This window comes from Dermacentor silvarum, chromosome 2 (genome assembly GCF_013339745.2).
Source record: "Dermacentor silvarum isolate Dsil-2018 chromosome 2, BIME_Dsil_1.4, whole genome shotgun sequence".
In the NCBI taxonomy this organism is placed as follows: domain Eukaryota; kingdom Metazoa; phylum Arthropoda; class Arachnida; order Ixodida; family Ixodidae; genus Dermacentor; species Dermacentor silvarum.
In genome coordinates, this window is record NC_051155.1 from 260,087,488 (window position 1) to 260,113,714 (window position 26,227).

Below are 26,227 nucleotides of genomic sequence, written 5' to 3' on the forward strand. Positions count from 1 at the left end.
TGCGAATTGAATATTGCGAATTAATTTATCAGCCTTCTCACCATTAATACAAACCATTTTCACATCCTCGCATTCACAACATTAGAAAGCTTCTGTCATTCAACTTCGCATTGTAAAGCATGTTTTGTTAAAAGCACAAAGACGAGCATTAGAAACTACAAGCAAGCAGTTTGTTTGCAAGCTCAGGGCACTTCAGAGCATACGCAGTCATGCATTATCGTATAAAGTTTAGAAAGGTAGCGGTGTTGGTCAATTCACATCTGTCAGTACCTTCGCGACCAAATCAGAAATGCGTGCCGTATGCGGCGATGGCTTAGCGTTTTTATATTTTTTTTTTCTCGTTCCTATAGTCGCGGCCGATGTGGCACTATTATATAAGGCATGTTACAGTGAAACGTATTCATAGTTAATCCGGTAAGAGGACACAGTCGTTGCATCCACAAATATAGAATCAAACAATACCCACTGGGAGTGCGTAAACAACATTTCATTGGGAGTTATCGTGTTTCGTGGCAAAAGTCTGGCTGTCCATGTGAAGCGGCGAGTCCACTGTGGACGGGATAGAAGTTATCAGCATTGTTGCTTCAATTTCATGCTTGGTGGTGTCACTGGTGCACATTTCACGACGTAAAGTGTTAAAAAAGCTATTCGAAAGATACTCGGATTTTCGGATAGTGACTGTTCGATTGAACGACCTAATAGAATAGTCCCCGTTCGATTCGAAGACTTATACGAACAGGACAATATCCAAATCTTTATTCGAAAGTTTTGAATATTGGCCCACCCCTAACTGTGCGCGTCATTTAATTTCACACCATTCCAATCTGGAGCAACATATACGATGGGTGTGGCGCCCGGCAGATGTCTTCTCTCCTTCACTTCAACCGATCACATCGCAACTGGAGTGAAGAAATCCACGACAGCAGCAGCTTCTCCCCGAGACCTCTTTGGTCCCGCCGTCTCGGTCCGCGCCCGTCTCGTGCGAGGAGCGCTCGATGAGAGCTTCGTATAAAAGAGATCCGTTTACGCGAGCGAATACCCGACGCTCCGCACTCCGGAACCAGACCTGGCACTTGCATAGGCGTCGAAATGGGAGAATGCCGACGCCTCTCGGCTGGCTTCTTCCGAGAACATAAACAACGGGGCTTGTCTGGGCTTCTCCGTCTGTCCCGCCTCGAGAAACGCGCCTGTCTCGATTCGACATGATGCTGCAGCACTCGCAACAGCTGCAGGTGGCGATAGCCGCGGGGCAGATCGCCTTCGAAAAGGGGTTCGAGGTGCGAAAGGTGACCAGTCTCGGCAAGGTCGCGGTGATGCGAATAAACACTTGTGGAGAACAGACTGAAGTATAGCGCGTACAGGTCTTGAAAGCAGTCCCGTTCGGGGCGAAAGAAAACCGGAGCAAAACATTAAGTGCCGAAAGGGATGTTCACTTCAAGAGCATTTAGTCAATATTACATACATTACATTGCATTCTGGGGTTCTACGTGCCAAAACCATGATCTTGGTTACGAGGCATGCCGTAGTGAGGTACTCCGGATCAATTTTGACCATCTGGGGTTCTTTAAAGTGCACCCAATGCACGGTACACGGGCGTTTTTGCATTTCACCCCCATCGAAAATGCGGCCGCCGCAGCTGGGATTCGATCCCGCGCCCTCGGGGTTAGTAGCGCAACATCATAGCCACTTACGCCATCACGGCGGGTAATCAGTCAGCAGCTGGGGGCTCAGTGCAAACAATACTTGCAATATGCTCCTCGGAAAACTTCACATGCTGGCGCATAACGCCACGGAATTCATGTAGAGAAACAGAGGGATCAGTGGCGCACGAACGCCCCCCCTCCCCACTGAGGCCGAGTTAATGCCCCCTTTTGTTTAATCCCTTTTCTTTCCATGCGCCTTTGACGTACTGCAACTAAGATGTAAGACGCGCAATCGTCTGCACACTCGCAAACTTGCGCAAAAAGAGCATTTTCTGACAATTTGCCGTGAATAAATTGAAAATAGTGCTGTTTAGATGGTATTGGCAAACTGTCAACCCCCCCCCCCCCCCCCCCCTCCTTTGGCAGAGATCCTGGGTGCGCTACTGAGAGCGATTGTGGAGAGGAAGAGGCGCTATTTTTTATCTGCCCTTTAGAGAGTACGGTTTGCGCTTGGGGAAAGGGAGGAAATAGGAGAACAGAGAAATGGCCAATTCCAAAAATATTTTGCACATTTTCGGGCTCATGTTGTCCCCAAACAATAATTTTCATCTGTCTTGTTTGCCTTAATTTTACTTTGTTTAGGCGCTGATCCATACTCCCTAAATGGCTGTAGAAAATAGACCCCTTTCTCTCCACAATCCCTCCCTCTCTCTCTACCCTTTCTTTAACGCTGCGCGCTTAGTACTTCCAGGTTACTAACGGCATGCACTTTAACAGCGTTACAGCGCTCGCTACTTTCCTTGACAGGAAAGTAGCGAGCGCAATGTTTTCAAGAAAGGAAACGCAACCGAGAAGGATGACTATTATTGTTTAGGAACAAGGTACTCACAAAACGGTGCAAACTTTTTTTTTTTTAAGTGTCGTCGCCGTCGCAGGACCCGTGGCTGGCAGTGGCAGACAGGAGGGACACCTACACGTTAGACATCGTTCCGTGTCCTCCGGGAACCACGTCGTTTCCAACGCAACCATCTGCATCACCCATGGACCCCTCTCTCCGACTTCATCTCGCACCAAGTCTATCCAGAACAGAGACAACTGTTCTTTGCCAACTGTCGCTTCATGTAAGATTTACGAAATATTTTGTATTTCATAGCGGAGTGACCGACAGGGCTACTTGGGACTACTGCAACAGAGATGAAATTATCGAACGCATCCTCTGTCGTTGTTCATATATATCGCTATACAGCGCGCGTCCCTCGGGACCGCGCTAGGCCTTCTAGTCGACAGCAGCCGCTTTCAGAATAGAAGACCCTGGAGTGACGATCGATACAGTCGTCACAAGAGAAGGAATTTTCTCGCTCATGTAACCTGCTAGAAAAGAACGACTCTGATACTCATATACTTTCCCTTTTCCCCTTTTCAAGCGAAGCTTGTTATAACTCAAAGATTTCGGTGGCGTCCATGTACACACAAAATTATCATCATCAGCACTGGCTCGAGCGTCGTCGTCTAGCTGCTTCCGCAGCTTAGGGACCGCAGCTGGCTCGTTGGCGCCCCTCGGTTTACGCTCGTGCTCGTGCTCGGCGCGCGCTCGTGCCCTTGCTCCCGCGTTCGTCGTCGTCGTCTGCTTTCACAGATGGCTGCGTTGCCGCTGATCATTCCAGCGTAGAATTTCACTTCTCTTCTGTCGTCGTAATGGGGAGGCCACGTTTACGGGAGTATGAGCCATTGCTTAAGGGGGTATGAGCCATTCATTGTCTTACGTAACGGACAGATATGATTTTGAAGTGATTTCATGGAAATTCATCCAGAATGAACGTGCTCGGGAAAGGGCTCGTCGTCCACGTGCCGATTCTAGCGTGATGGCTTCCGAACGCCAGGCGAAACGTCAGCGAAGAGCCGCCGACCCCGAGTTGCGGGAGCGCGATGTGGAGGCCAATCGTCAGAGTCGTCTAGCTTTCAAGGAACCCGACAACGGTGGTGCACTTCGGCCAAGCTAGCGCCAACTTCCCCGGTGCGACGGCCAGGTTTCAACGCAAGTTTCTCAACCGGAACCTCGGAGCCAGCTGCAGTGCGTGTGACCGGTTGGGGTTCGAGCACAACGTGGTACTCGTCAGTGCAATTCGTTCGGAGGAACACCGAAGAAACACACGACAAGCTTCGCTTACCCCCATTTCCTCGACAGGAGAGGGGCTACTGATTTGTTGGGGGGTATGAGCCATTGCAATGAGCCACTTAAGGCTTTCGCCTTAATAAACGAAAATTGGGAGGACGCTTAAGCTTCGATTTTAAGAGTGAAACGCGATAGCATTCAAAAAATCCCTGACTGCTACTCATGGTTCCCGACGACTGCAGCTTATGCAACCGTAATGGTTACTGGCAAACACTGGCGGCGAACGCTATGCACGTAGGCGAGCTTTCTGGTGGAAACGCGGCGTCTTGCGTGGGCCGATCCCGGAGATAGTGCACAACCGCGCCAAAGAAATTGCATCATTTTCAGTTTTCCGTATTTGTTTCGCACTTTTAAAATTTCAGTCTGAGAAGATTTACCATAAAAGGCATGCGCTGTGGGTGTTTTGTTTCATGAGATTTCTTTGTGGATTGCCATTCTCAAAATTCCGAAGAATAGCTTTGCCAAGAATGCAAGACAAGGTATGAGCAACATTAATGATAGAATGGTGTGGCATACCTAAACGTGGTTGGGATGAATTTCTAGGCCGCGGGCGCCAATGCCGACGCCGACGCCGGATTTTCTGCGACACGAGGCCTTAAACGCTATCGCGTTAAAATTGTACGCATCGCTGTACCTGATACCTGATTTACTAAAGCTTCCTTCCATCCACATTAATTCCAACATGCACGTCGAATGTACATAATTTTTACGGTGATAATTGGGCTTTAGGCCAACTTCGCTTTCTTGCATTCAAGAGTTTTAAATAAAAGTTCTGCTTGTACTTGTGGGATCAGCTGTAATAATTTTTTATCACCGGAAAATGTTCGCTGTCAATATTTGTAGTTTCAGAGTAACCTAGAAGAATCTTGTGCTATTACTGGTGGCTGAAACGAATGAGTACTATGTTGGAATAGCTAATGGCCAGCTCCATTAGGAAGTGCGGTAGCTGTATCACTGTCACAGAATTCGTACAAGTTTTCTTAACCCTTCGGTTTTTCTTTCCGTTTACCTTTCTTACGTTCTTTCTTTGTTCTTTTATTTTTAATGTTTCTGATTGCTTTCTCTGCCGTCTTTCTTTTTTATCTTACCCCTCATTCGGTGAAACGCGGAACGCCAATTAGTAATTGTTCCAAACGCTACGTCATGCAAAAGTGAAAGTATCCCCGCAAGTGACCAGGCGATAATGACCTGTTGTGCTACTGCCCATCATTTGAAAACGAAAGACATGACTTGTGCACAGCTCTCAATCAGCTGGATAAAAAACCACTCACCTTGTACAAGATCTTGGGACCATGGCCTCGAATATCGCAGCTACAAAAGGCCACAAGAGCACTGATGCGATTTTTGAAAACTACCGGATTGAGTTACTGTCTATGATCCGGACTAAGTGATCGTCAGTGATAGAGCAGAGATCAGTTGCTACGTCGGCGATATCCACAGCGAACTTTCTATTCTTCTCTTAATCTTTCTCTCCCCTTTTCACTTCCCCCAGTGTAGAGTAGCCAACTGGGCTCAGTCCTGGTTAACCTCCCTGCCTTTCATTAATCATTTTCTCTCTCTCTCTTTCTCCGGCCCCTGATAATATGGCCCCAAGTATCTTCCTTCAAGCTAACCGACCGACCAACTACTACTACTACTACTACTACTACTACTACTACTACTACTACTACTACTACTACTACTACTACTACTACTACTACTACTACTACTAATTGACTGAAGTCCATCGCAGAGCAAAGGTCGAACGTTGTCATCTATAGTTACCCTTCTGCACCAATTTTGTTTATCTTATCTCCACAAGTTTTCTCTCCCGATAGCTCTTCTGCCGCCACCGACGCCTCCCGTTGTCCTCTCCGCTAATCAACACACTCATCTAAGGCCCAACTCGTCCCGTTACTTTAACATACCGGTTCTGTTCAACGCACCTTGGTTTTCTTCTTCTGAGTATACTTCTGGAAATTGTAGCGTTTCTTCTCTAATACACCATTCCTCGACCAGACCTATACGAATTATTATCAACCCCACCCCATTTCACGCCGTATTGAGATGAACGCCGAATATTTCCCAAGCTGCATCCCAATCTGACGAGCCGACAAGGCGCGCTCATCCGCCAGGCACAAACCGGCACTCTCCTGACCCCCGCCCGTATGCACCGTCTAAATGGCCTCCGCACAGAAAGCCCACTGCTGTGTCGCCACTGTGGAGACTACCCTAGGGAGCCTCCACGTGGTACCTGGAGGCTCCCTAGGCTACCCTAATACTCCCCACATTTTATGGCACTTCTTCCCCACACTACACCCTATACCACCCTTCACATCCCTCACCTCTAAACCCACTGCCGAGTGGCTGACTACAGCCACTTCGTATCAAGACCAACAGCACCTTGCGGTCTTCATCGGCGACGCACTGGAGAATGCTGCAAGCGAGGCCCATGGACTGAGGACCCCGACAATCTGCCTGCATTTCCTACAATAAAGTGTTCTATCTATCTATCTATCTATCTATCTATCTATCTATCTATCTATCTATCTATCTATCTATCTATCTATCTATCTATCTATCTATCTATCTATCTATCTATCTATCTATCTATCTATCTATCTATCTATCTATCTATCTATCTATCTATCTATCTATCTATCTATCTATCTATCTATCTATCTATCTATCTATCTAATCCACGCTGTTTCCTTCCGTTCTGCTATCGTTGCAGCGATCATTTCTGACACTCCTTACGATCTCCTCGAGCCAATTCTTGGCGGAGTCGCACATAAATCACGAGTCGCACTATATACATGTCAAAAAATAAGATATCAAGGGTCTGCGGTGCACCATCAGAAAAACAGCTCGATGAGTAATGAGAGTCCAGAGGGCGAAATTCATCAGGCAGATATAGCGTCGAAAACCAGGACGAAGGCCAAACAAGGAACGCACACAAGCCTTCTCTTCGTCTGCGTTTCGGGCGCTCCCTTCCCACCACACCCCCCGTTATATAACAGAGACTCCGCTAAAACAGCAGAGCGTTATACGAACGCATCAATGCCGGAGAACGGACACACGGCACAAGCGTGGTATACTTCAGCAGGACGTACGCCCCTTGCGCTTATTATGTGCAGACTTCCTACAACGCGAGCATGCGATGCCGCTCGTTAAGTTCACTGCTCGTGTTCAGAAAGCAGTCTAAACGGCACAGAAGCGCTCGAAATATCGCCATATTGCGTTCTGAGACGAACGACTCCAACTCTCTGCAGACTACAGCAGAAACGTGGTGTGTTGTGTGTGTGTGTGTGTGTGTTGTGTGTGTGTGTGTGTGTGTGTGTGTGTGTGTGTGTGTGTGTGTGTGTTGTGTGTGTGTTGTGTGTGTGTGGTGTGTGTGGTGTGTGTGTGTGTGTGTGTGTGTGTTGTGTGTGTTGTGGTGTGTGTGTGTGTGTGTGTGTGTGTGTGTGTGTGTGTGTGTGTGTGTGTGGTGTGTGTGTGTGTGTTGAGTTGCTATACATGACTTAGTAGTAGCTGGTGCTAACTGTGATCATGTGTTTTATTAACATGTGCTGAAAAAAACGGCTGTGATCGTGTGCATGCGCTATATATATTTTCTTAACTTTATACTTCCCCCTCCCCCAATGTGGGGTGGCAGACAACATTTTCTGTCCCGTGGACCACCCAGTTTTTAAAGCGAAAGCTGTATATGGCGGTGGACACACCTGCAACAATCGTCCTCGCCAAAGATCATCCGATCCAAACATACGTTGCAGTGGATTGTCTCAGGGCGCATATCCGTCATCTTTCCCGCGTCCCCGATCACCACTTGGCGTTTTTGCCTTCGCAGAGACCTCGTTCCACGTTTTCTGAAGTTATCGTCGCCAATCAAGATTGCCTTCCATCAGGATACACCCCAGCAGCAAGGCCTTCATTCCCCTTGTGGTGCCTGCAACAGCCTCAGGTGCGCCTAAGTATTCCGGGCGTAAAGAAGAAGGGCAATCACCCAAGAATAGCTCTGAAACAGATGACGCTGCTATAATGAATGAGACCTACTGGGACCGAATACACATCTATACCGATGGTTCCGTCTCATCTATCAGTTCTTCAGGTGCCGTTGTCATTCCGGCTACGAAAACCACACTCAAGTTCAAACTGTCACACGTCACAACATCAACGGCGGCAGAGCTTGCTGCCCTGCGTGCTGCTGTACAATACCTCCTGCAAGAGACACCTCAGAAATGGGTCATATTTTGTGATTCTAAGGCAGCACTTCAGAGTCTGCATTTTGCCATTTATCACAGGACTCATGAGCAGCTGGTATATGAGATAAGAGAAGACCACCATCAAGCTATCGCTAAAGGGCATGAAATTATATTTCAGTGGCTACCGGGACCTACCAGCATTGCTGGTAATGACCTCGCCGACGAAGCCGCCCGGTCTGCTCATCTGGAAGGCCGACCAGTCCCAATCCCCTTATCCAGGGCCAATGCTGCAGGAAAACTTCATATCGTGGCTAAAGCTACGACACACAAATATTGGTCTTCTGTTAACCCGAAGTGCCATCTCCACAATATTAACCCATCCTTGAAGCTTCAAGTGCCATCAAACATTTCCCGCTCTGAGGCGACAGTATTGTGCCGCCTCTGGCTCGGGGTGGCATTTACAAAGGCCTACTCGTTCCGCATTGGAATGGGGGATACACCCATGTGCGACTCTTGTGGAACCAGAGAAACAATTGAACATGTCTTATGTCTCTGTCCCCAGTTCGACGTCGAGCGTGAAGCTCTCCAGACAGCATTGAACCGGCTGGACTCTCGACCATTTTCGGAAATGAAGACCCTTGGACCATGGCCGTATGCGTCGATGGCACAGAAAGCCACGAAAGCCTTGTTGCACTACTTCAAGTCGACAGGTCTTGGCGACCGTCTGTAGGCTTCGTGCGAAGCTTCAAATGTGCGCGAAATTGTGCTCTCTCTCTTTTCATCCCTATACCCCCTTTCCCCAGTGCAGGGTAGCAAAACCGGACGTGCGTCTTGTTAACCTCCCTGCCTTTCGTCTCTTGTATTTCTCTCTCTCTTGAGGCAGCGTATTGAAATAGCAGAAAAGGAACACAGGCCCCTATGGCTCGCATTTCTGGATATCAAGGGATCCTATGACAGTGTAATCCAAAAGGATTTGTGGGACATACTATGCACTGTAGATGTGGAAGAAGGAGTAAGTAATCTTTTAAAGGATATCTATAAGAGTAACAAGGTGCTTATAAAGTGGGAAAACAAGGTATCTGAGCCTATAGAGATATAGCAGGGGCTTAGGCAGGGGTGCCCTCTGTCACCTTTGTTGTTCATGCTGTATTTACAAGGATTAGAGAAAAAATTAGAGAGGAACGGACTTGGCTTCAACTTTCCTTTTTCAAGCAAGGAGAATGGATTAAACAGTCATTACCAGGACTGATGTACGCGGATGACATTGTACTTATGGCTGAAGGCAAGGAAGACTTGCAGAGATTAATGGACATCAGTGGTAAAGAGGAAGATAGCTTAGGTTTGAAGGAGAGGTTTTGCGCGCTATGCTCGGGAGAGAGATAAATAAAATGAGAGTGAGAGAGAGACGCATTCATGCAGCGGGTCTGCTGGAACGCGTTGTCGGCATTAACGCGGTGGAACGCGGTGTCGGTGTTGCAAGATCCGCTATGTCAAAGATAGAGAGAGACGCATTCACGGAGCGGATCTGCTGGAATGCGTTGTCCGCATTGCAACGCGGTGGAACATGGTGTCGGCATTGCAACGCGGTGTCGGTGTTGCAAGCTGAGCTAAGCAATGCGCAGTGACGGCCGTAAGTCCGAGACGCGAGAAAATAGATTATCATCATCATGAGTAATAAGATGAAAAGTACGCGCGCACTTCCGCAAAATGCTGTGCTACGATCGCCCAGCTTCGCTGTTTCAAGCCTTTTTTTTTGTCCTTGCACGCCGATTTGTGGCATCTGTCACAAAACTGGCGCACGATGTCGTCACAGCGATGGCTGTGAAAGTGACAACTGCTGGTGCCTTCACACGAAAACGAAATGACCGATGAAAATTTCGAAAAGAAAGTGTTAGCAAAGCAAATCAACGTGCGAAAAGTTGGAAATAAAGCACTGAAAGCGCCAGGGCCGCTATCTTGTCATCATCATCATCATCAACCTATTTTATGTCCACTGCAGGACGAAGGCCTCTCCCTGCGATCTCCAATTACCGCTGTCTTGCGCCAGCGTATTCCAACTTGCGCCTGCAAATTTCCTAACTTCATCATCCCATCTGGTTTTCTGCCGACCTCGACTGCGCTACCCTTCTCTTGGTATCCATTCTGTAACCTTAATGGTCCACCGGTTATCCATCCTACGCATTACATGGTCTGCCCAGCTCCATTTCTTCCGCTTAATGTCAACTAGAATATCGGCTATCCCCGTTTGTTCTCTGATCCACACCGCTCTCTTCCTGTCTCTTAACGTTAGTCCTAAGGTTTTTCGTTCCATCGCTCTTTGTGCAGTCCTTAACTTATTCTCGAGCTTCTTTGTTAACCTCCAAGTTTCTGCCCCATATGTTAGCACCGGTAGAATGCAATGATTGTACACTTTTCTTTTCAACGACAGTGGTAAGCTCCCAGTCAGGATTTGGCAATGCCTGCCGTATGCACTCCAACCCAATTTAGTCTTCTGTAAATTTCTTTCTAGTGATCAGGGTCCCCTGTGAGTAACTGACCTAGATAAACGTACTCCTTTACAGACTCTAGAGGCTGACTGGCGATCCTGAATTCTTGTTCCCTTGCCAGGCTATTGAACATTATCTTTGTCTTCTGCCGTGGCCTAGTGGTAGAGCGCCCGCCTCCCTCGGCATCGGGAGGCTATGGGTTCGATTCCCACCGCCGCCGGGCACCCACTGGTTCAAATGGGTACAAGCGTGCCCCGGCCTGGCGTTCGGCTTTCTTCTGGGGTGATGCGCTTGGGAAAGGAGCCTGCGCCCTGAATTCCCGTCGAAAAGTATCTTGTACGCGTTCGAAAAGCCAACGTTCGGTTTCGCCTCACGTGATTGGCCTAGCAGCGATACCGACGCGTCCTGTACAATCGCGTGGGACGAAACCAGATGCCGTCTTTTGGAACGCGTTCTAGATTCCCTGGTCAGCTGTTTCCTATTTAGAGCGTTTGTGCAATGTTAATAAAAGTTGGGAGGAAAATAACGAAAGGTAATTCATCACGTTTTAGTAATTGATCAACTACTTTTGTGGGGCATGTAATTAGTCGCTGTAGTGAATTAAATTTTTTGGAAAAAACCATGTACTTACAATTTGATCACTTACTTTATAGTAAGCTTTATAGGTTCACAAGTTTCGGTGGTGGTGTCTCGCTGAATAGTGGGCCGATCATGGTGATAGTGCAGAAAGGGTCCAAGCTCACTGGCACATACCAGGGACAAAAAGAAAGAGAGAGAGCGAGAAAGAAAGAAAGAGAGGAAGAAAGAGAGAAAGAAAGAGAGAAAGATAGATGGAGAGTGAGACAGAAATAGAAAGAGAGATGGAAAGAGAGAGCGGGACAGAAAATTACCACGAAGGTCAGAGAAAGGAAGAGAGAAAGAAAGAAAGAGATATGGAGAAATAAATAAAAAATGAATAAAGAGTGAAAGAAAGATAGATAGAGAGAAAGAGAGACACAGAGAGAAAGAGAGGGCGAAAGATAGTCACCACGAAGGTCAGAGAAAGAAAGAGCAAGAAAGGAAGACAGAGGTAAAGAAAGAGACAAAGAAAGAAAGAGATAGAGACAGAAAAAACGAGATATAGGAAGAGAGAGATAGAAAGATAGAGAGAGAGAGAAAGAGAGAGAGAAAGAGAATCACCACGAAGGTCAGATACACAAACGACAAACTTCGCTTACCCCCATTTTCTCGACAGGGGAAGGGCTGGTGATTTCTTCTGTAGCGTGTACAAGTGTGCGTATGGGCAACCGTAACACAGAACCACAACTACTGCTTTTTTTTCGGCATTTGCCCCCGCTTTGCTGTTCGTCAGTTTCTCACCGTTTATAAATAAATAAATATGTCCGATGGTCGGTTTGAACCGACACGCGGCCCGTTACCTTGAGTTCATCTGCGGTGGGTGAAAATGTCAAAGGGCGAGCCTAGATGGCTGGTGGCTTCACGCACGCTGTCTTCCCGCGCGCCCGATATGTCGCGTAATCCAAGTTTCGGAGACGCGGTGAAGCTAGCGCCAACACGAAGCGTTCCCTCCCCGTTGCCGACGATCTTAATCAGAATCAGATTTTAGTAATAATAATAATTGATCAATAAGGTTCTGTTTACAAAATTCAATATACATCACGCCTGCGTTGTGACAGTGAGTGGTCGCGGGCACCAAGTGAGATGTTTATGTTTGCCTGTGCGCGTATGACTCCATGCTTGTTAAGTATAGTGAGCGAATATTTACTGAAATTTCAACTCACCATACAATTACGAACATTACTTCATGTATTTGTGAAATACTTTTCTATAGCTATCAATGTTTCGCCTTCCGAGCAAAACTGCAACAGTGTTTTTTTTAGCAATACGCCTTATTATGCACTGAAGCAGCAAAATAAATGGAGCGTCAAAGTAATTTTTTTTTAGATTTTTCAGGGACGCGTGTTTCACAGCTGGTGCCATCCTCAATGTGTGTTCCAAGTGAATGTGCCTTGGGGACTCGCCGGCTATAAATAGTTAATTACAGGATGACGTGTAAAGCACATCCTGCATGTTTCCAGGGTAATTAGCGGGATTCCGGCAATTAGTCGGTCATGAATTTCGATTTCTTGCGCGAAAAACGACTGCCCCTTAGAGTAATTGAGCTAAAGTGTACAACTGTGCGACATGGAACATGCAATTTTTCACATTTCTGTTAACACTAAAATATCATAGCGGTAGGTTGTGTCGGGTCGCAGCCGTCGTATGGTACACGTGAAACGCCTTGTGCGTGCTGCATGCAAATGGTGCATATGGGCACTAAGATATACAGGAATACAGAAGTCGCATTTATTGACGCATTAGAACGCTTACACACTCAACATATCTTACAGCTAGCGCAGGTCTTACGGTCTAGTTTTGCAATCGTGCTCTCTCACTATTTGTAGTGGGCTCTTTTGTTTTGCACATGGTGTTTGTGCACTATATAGGGAGCAGGAACGATATGCGCTTTCGCACGCCGGCTGACACGATGTTTCTCGCGTGCCTTCGCCGATGGCGACGACAATGACACGAAGGGAGCCTTGGAGGTCAGTGACCTTCGTCGTTTGCTTTCTGGCAATTTTTAGACAGTTTCCTGTTTGTATTCATCATTTTAAGAAGCAGTGCGTCTTACTTTGTTGCCATTACTCTTTTTTTTTTTCTGTCGAACGTATACGGGCATAGAACGGCTCGGACCGTCGCACACCTTAAATTTATTTGATTTTTCTCTAAAACTGAAGAAACAGAGCTTCATTGCTTTCACTGAAGTAGAACAAAAACTGGAACGAAATGAAAAATAAAATAAGCACGACGCCAAAATTTACAAAGCTAATTACAGTGCAGGTGTACTTGAAGAAACCGTAAGGCGTAAATTGCACAAGTTCTTGGGATGACGAGCGATCGCTAGCAGCGCACTCTGATAATAAATGCGTGACGACTTGCTAACTAACGATATCAGCGCTCACGTGACGTTCGAGCATACAACGGGCCCATGAGCTAAGAGTTCTGGAGGTCAACGGCAGGGCCAAGTGCGCAGCTGCTCGAATCCCGCCGGTGCGGCACTTAACGAAAATGAGGTGAAATTAGGAAATGGAATGCATGCACGTGGCTGCTTTAACTACCTGCCGCAGCTGCCATATAAACGCGCGAACGAGGTACGTTTTCATGTACGACGACAGCTCCAGGTGCGCTTGCCGGGTTGTTCGACTTGTTGTTTTAGTTTTGAATAAAGCGCTTCATCGGCGTGCGTTGAGCGTTCGGAAAAGCACCAGAAAAACCCTCGCTAGCAGTTTTAACACGGCCAATCGGTGAAAAAAACAAAACAAAACAAAAAAACGACCTTTTGATAGCGCCGCCGTGGTTCTTACTTGCGATCAGTTTAGTCATCACTCACTTTGGATATCGCTCGGCAAAGCGTCTGTGTTCACTAACACCCCGACCTAACGCAACGTGGACGTTGCTCGTTGCTGTGTATATAGCGCCAAACATAGCAGACCTCGTGGGCACGTAACTACATGCAAGGTGTTACAGAAAATACGTTCTAAGTTCCTAAAATATAAACACACGATATTTAAACTATTTTCTTGGGATTGCGTTTACCACCCAGGCGAGCATTTTGAAATAACTTGAGGTAGTAATCACAAAATTATGAAAATTGATCTAATAAATGTTTTAATCGTGACAATCAGATGATTTATCCTAAGGCAGGTCCGTCATTAGAGGCGTTCGAAACAAGTTCCTGGAATGAGAAGAAAAAAAGAAAGAAAATAAAAACAAAGGAAAGAGAAAAAGAAAAAAAGATAATTTTACCAGCGTAATGATTTCCGACCCGTTCCGCATAGAAAACCGAAACTGAGGGGACCGTATTACGTAACGATTCTTTCCGGCCATTTTCCATTTTTCATTTTTTTCGTACTTTTTTCATTGGCTGACAGGATGTACCACGCCTACGTTATCTTCGGTATTGGTCGCGATGCGCGGTAAAAAAAAAAGAATAAAATCAATGGAAAAGGATCCTTATGTAGGGTGTCCCAGCTAATGTTATCCAAACCAGAGCTCTGCCTTCGCCCCGGCCGTCGTTTTACAATATATATATATATATATATATATATATATATATAGAGAGAGAGAGAGAGAGAGCATTGTGCAATATACCATTTTAAGACATGCGGTGTTAAGTGTGCCTATACGTCTCGTCAGACCTCTGACGACGGAACACCGTAGGTCTTGCAACTGTATCTCGCATCGTGATTTTAATTATTCTTATTTTTTTAGCAGAGCTTGGCTAACGTTATCTGGGACACACGGTGTAATACGGCTTCTGAGAACTGCCGAGGAACGCACCTGTCATGCCCTTAGCCCAGCAGACGCCCACGAGTCACGCGACGTTCCGTCGTGCGAACATGACGCGAACGTCCTCGTCAAACCGCGATCTCGCTCGCGTCATGCACGTCCGACGGTGAGACGTAAGCAGTCACGTAACTTCTTTATCGCAGCGTTTATGAAAAGCCAGTATACGAATTTCATAGATCTTTCTTGCGCATATTTGACTACCTGTATCAAAATAATTTCTTCGAAGGCAACCTTTGTTGTTCGAACGTAAAGAGTCTGCTTATCCAAAGGTATAATTTTTCGATTATCTCGCTCAGCTTTCTTGCCAACCTGGCTGGTGACTGGACCGCGCCCTCTATCTGCCTCCGCGTACGTGCTGTTCTAATTTTCCTTTCCACGCATCTGCTCAACGCTCAATCACTTCTATTCGTGTCTTATTTTCTCAATCAATGCATCAGAAGTACACCGCATGTCAATCACAAAGAAATCCAGAATACAGTAAAAAAGTACCAACGACAGCGCATACGCTAACTTACGAAATCCCTCTGAGGTTGGTCGGGCAAAAATTAGAAATTATCTTCCGCGTCCTGTGCCCGAGTTCGCAATACGCACTAAAGTGGGATAATTCATTGAAAAAAATATCTCCTCCAATCACGAATTAGGATTTGCTGTCGGTAAGTGCGTCAAAGTTGCATAATTTTATTCCGAGGCACCGCAGACTCAACTGAGAGGAGTCGAAGTAAACAGTATGTCTAAGAATGTTGGTCGAAGTGCTATGACGATGCTTTGTGCGCTTCCTAATGAGTTTTCATAATTGCAAAGTAAATATATATCGGGCTATCGTATAGTCAGGCACGTTACGTTTTTATTCAAAAATAATTCGACATGCACATGCTCATGTTAATTATTCAATGCAGGCATTACGAGAGCGGACAAAAAACACTTATATTCTTTCGTCATAAAAAGTTGCAGCTTCGACGGAAAGGCAAAGCATCGATTGCGATAGCAAATTCGAAGAGAGCCATACACAGTAAGGATAGCACTTTTATCGGCCGTACCAACTTGTAAGCATTCGCTCGGTAATTAAATTATCAAGCGTGGTGTCAGCGCGTACAGCAAACACGAACACATCACAATCGATGACCGCGAACACTCGCTGCCAAAACGCTGTCGTGAGGAAACGCGGCAACGGCAGCGAGCGAAGTGACCTCCGTGCAGTCTTCAACGCAATCTGAACGCCGAGACCACACAGCACACACAAAGCTACAAGCCGCCGACGCACCTAGATTCTGCCCCCAACGCACAGCGCTCTCAAGATACGGCCAGCGACCACGCGCAACCGCCACATATGAAGTTGCAGCCGGAACGCCGCTCCCCCTCACTAAAGTCCCTAGATTTTGTGCTCTTTTTTAAGTAGCGACATCTACCTCCGTCGGCCGCCATGTTCTTCCTAACCCCCTGAAGCGGCGTATCTGCGTAGATAGCATTCGACCGTCAACGGCCGCTGCTGCACCACACAAGTGAAATAAATATATACGCTTCAGGCATGGGGCCAGACAACCGAATACGAACCCAAAAGCGGCTTAGTACTGTGCTGCTGAGGCCGAACGCGAAATTTGTATTTACGGCCACGCCTGCCGCGTTGTATTGCGGTAGCGCAACACGACGCCTGCCGCGTTTCTAACTGCGCGACCGCAGAAAATCCTTCGCACAAGGAAAAGACAAAAAGATAAACACGCACAGAAACATAATGCGTCTTCAGCCTGCCCTCAAGTTTGCTCGCAGCAGCATGTAAGTGACTGCGGGGAACAGCGTTAGGAAGAACATGGCCGCCGAAATGTGCGCCGACCAATGAGATTCCTCGGCGGTGCTTCAAAGCTTGTCGCTACTTAAAGAAAGCAAAAAATATCTAGGGACTTTACCCCTCACTGCCCTCCCCCTGGTGCCTCGCAACGTTGGGCTTCTCGCGCTCGACGGAAGACGGCGAACATCCAGCCCGCTTCCCCCCTTTCCCGCGGGCAAGATTGAGCCGCGATCGCCGGCTCACGTGACCTCGCACGCTTGCACTCGCACAGACAGCATACGGCGCGCGTCGACGATTTTATCGCCCTTGGACTTTATGTGCGTCTTGCGCTGGAGTTTGAGGTATAGTAGCGGCGCCTGGTGGCGGCGCAAAACGTCATCTGGGTAGTACCAGCTTGGATAGTATTGAGCCCTGGCTGTGGCGAAGCACGTTTATAGCCCGCGTTTTGCGTCGATTCGCACTTTTTTCTGCCCTGGGGTGCTATGCAGGATGCCCCGAGTTTGGCGAAACTCGGGATCTTCACGAGCTCTGGCGACGCCCCAAGATGAAAGAACTAATGGTAACAAGACAAAGTTTGTCCGTCGGCACACCTCCAGTTTCATTGGTTTATCTAGATTCACTCTGGGTGGCCATCATCCCTTGGGCGTTGCCATATGGGCGGTCGACAAACTGGGGCTCACGTGATCATACGGTCGGTGCATGGTCGTGCATTCTTTCACTTGTTTGTCGTTCCACCGAGTGCATTAGAGGCACAAGCAAGTTATCAAATAAATGCATTTAGTACAATGATATTAGTCACATTACCGTAGGGTATAGGTGTTTTAAAGTTTACAAATTGTACACTGAATGTGTATTAGACTAATTTGTAGTTTAATCGTTTCGCGTTATACCACGAGGGCACGCTCGCCCTCCTCTTTCTTCCTCTGGATTGGATTGGCGCGGCTCGCTACGTGCTTGCGCTAGCATTTCCGAGCACAGATTGGTGTGCGCTTGGTTTTCGCACTGGGCTTTGAACAGATCGCTCGTTGCTCTTTCTCTTTCCTCTGGATTTAATTGGTGCGGCTCGCTACGTGCTTGCGCTCCCATTTCCGAGCACAGATTGGTGTGCGCCTGATTTTTACACTGGGCTTTCAACAGATCGCTCGTTGCTCGCGCTAAAGTAAGGCTTCGAGACGAAGGGAGCGTCGGCTAGCGCAGAAGTGGTTTGCCGCGCGCTTACCGTGTAAGCACTCAGGAATGTCGGAAAACACTCATGCAAGGATAAAAAAACTACGCTTTATTTTCTTTTACATTGTGACGCACCTTCATACTGGCTAGCGCCGAGCGATGGCTTCTAACAACCGCAGGAAAGAGTCTTATACTGGGTAGCCCCAGCGATCCGTGGCTTCTAACAAACGCAAGAAAGGGTCTTTGCAGCGCACGTGGCCGTTGAGTGCCACCACATTCATCCCAGGTGGGACTCCAGCATCAGTGCAGTTACTCTGTACCCACTGCTGACGAGGTGGCGCTTCACTTTTTGACAATAACTTTCTATTTTTTGCGTGTGAACGCCCGTGTTGGTTTCCACAAAGTGCACGCTGTGGTTAACTGTCTCCCAATGCAGATTGAGGCATAGCCCCGTTAGCATCCACTGAATTTGGGATACAGTTGTATGCGGCCAATTCGTCACTATGAATAATGGTCCCCGGTTGAACATTGGCTGCAATAATGGCGCCTAGCGTCGCCGCCTTTCGTCGGTCGACCTTGAAAAGTAGCAGCACCCCTCAGGTCGCGCAGACCATGCCGAAGACCCATGGGCCACCATCTTTAACACCACCGTAGTTTTGGCGGCTCGGCGGAACGTTGTCGCCCGTCATTAGGCGGCCTCGATTGCACTTTTGCTCGCCGCGAAGAAGGCACTCGTCAATTTGCGCTGTCTTCCCGGGGCCACCGAGTGGAGCTCGCGCCAGCAGCTCGTCCCTCGCGACCTTACGGGGGTAGCTCCTCCAGTCGGCGATGGCGTGCTCCGATAGAGGAAACAAGTCTACGGTCTCTTTCAACATCCATATGTCTACGCTTTTGCTCACGCAGTACGTGAGCCAAATCATTTGCCGCCTGGAGAGGTGGTCGTTCGGACGGCCGAGGCGGTCCGTGTTGGCGCAGTAACTTCCTTCGCCTCTCTGCCCGTGCCGTGCAGCGGTACCGTGTACCTGCCAAAACTGATTTCGGCACCTGTTGCACCGGAAGGCAGCCCGGCGTCTATTCTGAGTCTTCCAATATAATGTGACTACTTCGCCTGCGCAGGTTGGTTGGTCCGGGTTGAACCCCGGGGTGCTCGCAGGTGCTCCAGTACTCCGATGACGACGCCGGACCTGGCCTGGGGCTGGGGCGCGGTGGACGAGCTTGCTTGAAACAGGAGAGAGCCGAAGCGATCGCACGAACTATTCCTCCGCAGCCTAGTCACACCAGTCTGCGCTGGGAAAGCATCATTTGCCCGCCACCCTATCTCCGCAGACGACGGCCTTCGCCTAACTCGTCACACAGCCAGCGCACTCACGTTTTGGAAAGGCAAAAATGAGGCTGAAACTCTACGTCGGACATGTAGGTGAACGGGTCCAGATGGTCATATTGACGCTTGCTGCCGCTGGATGCGATTACACAGGCTGCTGCTGCCGCCACCATGTTCCCGAGTTCAACTCGAGGGGGGTTTCGCGATGTACGAGTTTGGCCCGAGTTCGCGTGTCAATCAAAACCATACGTCACGCCCCGCGCGAGGCATGTAACTCTTGTGCGCGCGCCCGCCACGGTTGGGCCACGCCCAACTTATTTTCCGGCAACAGAGACGTGGTGCGGAACTGAGAGGCATCAACAATCTTGACCGCCGACAGAAAATACGCACAGCACACTGTCATCGGTGATGCACTGTAACTGAGAACCACTATCAAAAACAAAGCGGCGACTTTCGCTGGCTCATGCATCTATCTTCTTAGGCTGTGATGGCCCCACAACATGGTTCATTGTCTGCATTGTAGCGACGTAGCGCACAGCAAATAATTATCGGAACGACACTGTAGCTGCTTGCAAGGCGTCGATGCGCCGTGGTGGATGACGATGCTGAGCAGTGCGTAGTGTTTTCCAACGTAAAGGTATCGCAGCTGTTGTTTGAGATGGCTGCTCTGTCATCGGTGGTGTATCGGATCTGCAGTGTCGCAAACACGGTCAGCGCCGAGAAACGCTCGCTTTTTTAAACCCAGTGCGATGGCATTTCTTCATCACAAGCACGGCACACTAAATAGTTGCAACCCCTTCCTGCGTTCGAAGTTTAATTTCCTAACTGCACACAGGAGCCATCACCCGCCAAAATGCGATTGCTGCGCTGTCGTTACTATATCTATCTGCGATCGCTGTTAGCTCAGCAGCAGAGGCAATCGGCAAGCACATTGGAGAGAACAACACACTCAAACTCTGCGTATACATGCGAACGGAGGCACCTTCACTGGGCAAGCGATGACAAGCGATGAATTGTGTCACTGGGCAGCGCGCTCTTCTTTGCAATGCATCGCGGAGGCTTCCCGCTCGCAGATAAACGGGCGCATTTTCACTGTGCTGCGTCACTACGGACCCTAGAATACCGCACAGCCATTTTGCAGTGACAACCGTTGCTCCCGTCGTTTCAGTTGGTAAAGCGGCGGCCTTAATAGCCGCCTAAGTGAAGCACCTGCGGTGAACAACCATGCCGTAGCGCTGCGTTGCCATTCCCCTAATAGTCAGGAAATGGAAAGATCATTGTCATGACTGACTTTATCAAGGATTAGAGTGCCTCGATGCGCGCGGGCATCAAGGCACCCTATCAAGGATAGCACTGCAGTGCCCCTGGCGACTGCTCACCGTATGAATTCCCTCGTGCGTGCGACCCTCTAAAATGTATCCGCTTGTAAGCTTTCGCCTCACTGTCGCCACTCGCGGCAAAAAAAGTGCAAAATTTAATAATTCGCTCGATCTCTGTTTGTCGTCAAACATTTATGGCATTCGAAACGAAAAACAGATACTTCAAGAAATAAAGTGTTTCTTATTTTATTTGTTGTATTTGAACGTAATCGATTGAGGGAAAGTGTAGGCGCAACAATGCATCGCATGTGCCCTGTTCGCATTCGACGGAGGATAGAAAGATAATGCTCGAAAGAGGAGGCACGCCCTTTACGCGCCCTAGAAAGGCGTGGCAAGCGGCTCACGGCAAGTGTGCAGATAGACAGGGGTACAGTCACGGTATTGCTAAATGGTGATAATACGTTGATAACAATACGCGGCGCTGGCGCGTTTTGCTGCGCAGTCTTCTGTGCTTGAAGCACGGAATCACTGTGCCGCGCAGGGTGCGCTCATGTTGTCATACGCGGCTTTATCTCGACATTTCTTTTTGCCTGCTGTTCTTGCACGTTCCTTGCTATCTCCGTTCACTGACTGCCATCGAGCAAACTCGGGTGAAACTCGTGCGAACGAGAAACTCGGCGCATCCTGCATAGCACCCCTGTTTCGAGTGCGAAAAGGCTCGTCACTTCTCACAGACCATGGCGACCAGGCTGCGAGCTGGCCACGAAAACGGACACTCCGTGTGCCGTGGGACGTAATGCTGGAAGCAGAAGACATCGGCGACGCCGATCCGGAGAGACCTAGCTCAGCCTCGAAAAAGCATCACCGTCGTTACTGCTGCGTCGTGGGCTGCCATGAACAAGAAGGCCTGAACCCCAACATCAGATTCTACCGTTTTCCTTCAAGGCCTCACGCTACGGAGCGTCGGGCGCGCTGGATAACTGCAGTTCGTCGCGCTGGGTAAGCGAAATGGAAGACCGACAGAGCAGCTGGCATGGCCGGCCACAGCGACAATTAACAATTCGACCGGTGCGAAGTGACCAGGTGTGTGCAAATGACCACAAATGGTCGGGCTGATTCGGTGACAATTCACTACCCCACTACGAGCAGCACAGGTTAGAGAGTTGAATGTGCTCATACTTGACCTCAAGCCAGCACGTTGAGGCAGCACAGGAAGGTAGTATTGATTACAGCACATCGATGTTAGAGCGCTGTCATTAAAAGCTACATCAAGCGAGCAGTGCACGAGCGCGCGCTGCAGCGCGATTCGCACTTACGTACGTTACTGCGAGCTTATATACATTGTATCAGTTCCTAGACAGATGACCGCTACTACAGCGCAGGCATAACTACTTGTCTAGCGGCATGCAGTCAACAAAGGTTGCAGGAGACCCGCCGTTTCGCGGCATGTCGAAAGACCGCTGCCGTCGCGGCGCGTATGATCGTGCGCTCGAGCATGCAGTTCGTACACCGCGGCATACTGAAAGACCGCTGCCGTCGCGGCGCGTACCGTCGTGAGCTCGAGCAGTTCCGTACACATGTCTGCTTATCGCTGCTGTGAATTCATTTATAGAAAGCATTTCCTCGCGCCTGAATCTAGCAGCGTGCAAACCTTACCTGAAGTTCAACTTCGCACGTGCGTGACTCGCTTCACTTGAGATTGATTGACACCGCGCGAAAACTTCGCCGCTTATTTCTTGAACGGCGTACACGTATTCGGCGTTGCATAATTTCCTGCCCTTACGCAGCATGCCACCCATGGAAAAGTCTTCGGCGCCCGATATTCGCTGCAAGCCGTGGTACAACGCAACCGAAAGTGGCGGGTCCATGAACGTGCTGTGGATGTGCTTCCCGAAGCAGACAACCGAGCTTGGTACTACCCAGTTTCGGATTGAGGGCGCTTTTTAGCACCATTTTTGCAGCGCCCCCTGGGCAACGCAAGAGCCCGCCTCACGACAACGACGACGGCAGAAATGCGCCTGGAGTATCCATATAATTGCTATCGCAATAATAATTCTTTCGATAGAACGTGACAGGTGGAACATCCCGTCAAAACAAACATGGTAGTGCCTTCAGCAAAATGGTCGTTTGTGCACAATCCGCACATCTAAGTGAAATAGAGCCACTTTGAGCCTACGCGGAGGGTTCCGTTCACCTAAAGCTCAATGTTCGCGGTTATTTTTATTGCGATAGCAATTATATGGACACTTCAACCGGATGTCTGCCGTCGGCGTCGCCGTCGTCGTCGCCGTCGCCGTCGCCGTGAGGTTCCCTATAGATAAAATCTTCGCCGCGTGCCGTATGCCCGAGCGGAAGCGTGCGGGGACGCGCGCTATCACGGAGAGCGAACGCACTCAATCTCCCACGCGCAAGCAAGGAAGCGGGAAGCCAGCGCCGGAGGGAGCAGGGGGGGGGGGGGGGCACTTCTCTGCCAGCAACCGCGCTCGTCGCTCGTCCGCACAGTCTCTTATCTCTCCCACGCGCAAGCAAGGAAGCGGGAAGCCAGCGCCGGAAGGAGCGGGGGGGGGGGGAGGGGGGGGGGGCGCACTTTCACTCTGCCAACAACCGCGCTCGTCGCTCGCTCGCACCGTCTCTTATCTCCACACGGCTCTGACCTTTATGCGCCGCGCATTCGCCGCTCAGTTTCCGTTGAAGCGATAGACCGCACGTATCTTCGCCGCTGCGGCGTATCCGCTTGCTGCCAGAGTTTTGACGGTCGTTGTCTGCAGTCATTCAGTGTGATCTATTTATGTTTGTTTGTGCGCGCTCACACCACGCTTGTTCATTCCGTTAGTAATAGTCGGGCCACATTTTCCAACGCACGCTACGCATGCAATGCTGCCCGGATCGGCAGTGCAGCGCTACAGGTGTGTCCCTTCGCACGCGCTGCCCACGGGAAGCGCTTCTCATCAACACCACCGTTTCACACGCGCCTTCTCGTGGTCATCGAGTCTCTCTTCATGTCGGTCTACTTACGCCGCAGCACACCTGCTTACTTAATCAGCTCATGTTTACTACAATTCATATTGCTACCAAAGCCGCTCACCTTACTTCGTATGACATTGCTGTGTTGCTATCGCATTCATTGCTTCGCCCTTAGGGCAAAACTGTGACATTTTTTATTTCCCCTTGCCGCCACTTAAGAGAAATGGCAAAGAGAAGTCGCGTACGCGTGTATGCGTGCACGCTGTCTGAAGGGGACATGAATGGCACCGGATTAGTGGTACGGCTGGTTTATTGATGCGAAGCAGCTTATGGCGGGGGCTTTGTACCGTCCCTCCATCCATCCGCCGCGCAGCGTCCACACCCGCACTGCGCATGCGCATGCTCCTCCCCCTCCTCTCCTTCTCTCATCTCCTCTCCGCCGTGCGTCATCCACAACCACACTGCGCATGCGCATCCCCCTCCTCTCCTTGTCTCATGTCCTCTCCGGATTGCGCAACGAATGGCAACACCTGCGGCTCCGCGCACGATAATGCGAAGCAGCTTAGGTAGGCGCTGCATACTCCGCTGGGGGCGCCGCTGTAGCTCGCGGTATAATGACGCGCGCGCGCGCTCCGCTCCTCTTATTCTCCTCCCGCATTGCCGCGACGAGTGCCCCGGACAGCGCCAGCGTCAACGCCAGTGTCAGCGCCGTGGACAGCGCCGCGGAGGAGAAGAGGGCTCGAGCCGCTGCCACGAAACGGCAGCGGCGACAGGCCGATCCTGAACTTCGGGCTCGCGAAGCCGAAAGGAAACCTCAACCCAACGGAAACGACGAACTGAAAACTAATGGGAACTTGAGTCGACCCCATGGCTGCTTCGCATACTACTCAGGGTTCCCCTACAGGAAGATGGTGTAATTTTTTATTGTTAGGTTTGCATACAAAAAAATGTGGACCGAACTCATCCACGATGTCTGTTCAACTATGCGAATAGCCGGAATTCGACGCATTGTGTATAATGTGTGTTTACAGCAGCTGGATTCCTATCTTGCGCTTCCATCTGGACACGCTGCGCCTTCTGGCGGCGCCGCCGTGAAGTCTGCGCATACATAGTTATCTGCGCATACCAAGTTATCCAGTGGCACATACCTGTACAAATCCTATATACCCATTGGAACAGACCCACGTGAACGGCCCATATTTTCGACTGCACTACCTTCGGTATTCGCCAACATCTATAGACTACGCCATACATGCTCGGGATCGGCCCACATTCTTCGTGGGATAGCTAGATAGCTGGATAACGTGAAAGTAAACTGGTCTGACAATCTAAAGAATGCCATGCTTAATAAACACAATCACAGGGAGGACAAAGAGGGCCAGCTGGCAATTACCACTAGGAGGGACAAAACGCTTACCGGCTGTAGAAGACAAAGGACAGAAAGGCGTTGCGCTGCTGAGCACGAGATCGCGGGATCGAATCCCGGCCGCAGCGGCCGCATTTCGATAGAGGCGAAATGCAAAAACGCCCGTGTGCTTGCGTTGTAGTGCACGTTAAAGAACCCCAGGTGGTCAAAATTAACCCGGAGCCCTTCACTACGGCGTGCCTCATAATCAGAACTGGTTTTGGCACGTAAACCCCAGAAAGAAGAAAGGGCACAAAGAGAAATAATAGTGAGGAAAGAACATGAGAGGAAATAATAGTGGTGAAGAAGAGGGCGAGATAATAATGATAAACAAACTGTCAGCCCTTCCACTGGGGTGGAGATGGAAGACCAGCGAAGTTGTACAGTGGTGGGAATCGTGTATCTCCAATTATGTCTATTAAGATGTGATGGTGTAATTGGTAATTTGAGCTAATAAAGAATGAGAAATATATATGATCCGGTGGTTTTCATTTATTTAGTGACCACAGGGACCATGGCCTTATGGTCGCTACGGTACACCGCCATAGGGTGTACGTCAAAGGTTGGCACGTTCTTCATAAACACGTCACCAACGCCGCGCACGTTGGGTGCGAACGTGGGCAAAACGCCGCCGCCGTCTACAACAGTTGTGCGCGTAGTTTGTGTGACCGTACACAACCGCTGTTAAAACGCTGGCTACGTGACGGAACGGCTAAACGCCGTTGTCGATCGACACTATTAGGGGAGAGGCGGGAGAGAGTCAGCGGCACAGGCGGCAGAGGCCGGCAGGGCTGCGAGAATGCGCCACAGTGAGAGAGCGGGCACGCAAACGCAGTCTAGGGTGCTTCGATGCCCTCCTCGCCCACCGCTCCCCTTCCACTGGGAAGTCGCGTTTGCTCTCCGCCGTGCGTTCGCTCCCTGTGAAGGCGCGCGTCCCTCGCCCTCGCACGCTTTCACTCGCACATAAGTCGCGTTTGCTCTCCGCCGGGCGTTTGCTCCCCGTGAAAGTGCGCGCATCCCTCGCCCTCGAGCACTTTCACTCGCACATATGGCATACGGCCAGTGAGTTTTTTTTATATTGCCGGACGCGACCATCGAAGAGTGAACCCTTAACAGCTTCACTGTAAAAAGGAGGACAAGGACACAAGAATAAAGCATAACTGTCAAAGTTTTCAGGTGGCACTTAACGTTCGGCAAATGGTCCCTCAGTTAGCACAAGAACTGGAGCAAGACGTCAGGCTATAGTCTGACTATATCGCCTTCAAAAATAATAGATGGTCTCTGTGTGCTTGGTTACGTTTGGATGCAAGAGCAGTGGTGAATATAACGTCGTGCATTGTAGCACATGTAAGGCTCAGTGAATGGTAGCAGTGCTGTTCGCTGCGTAGGTAGGAGG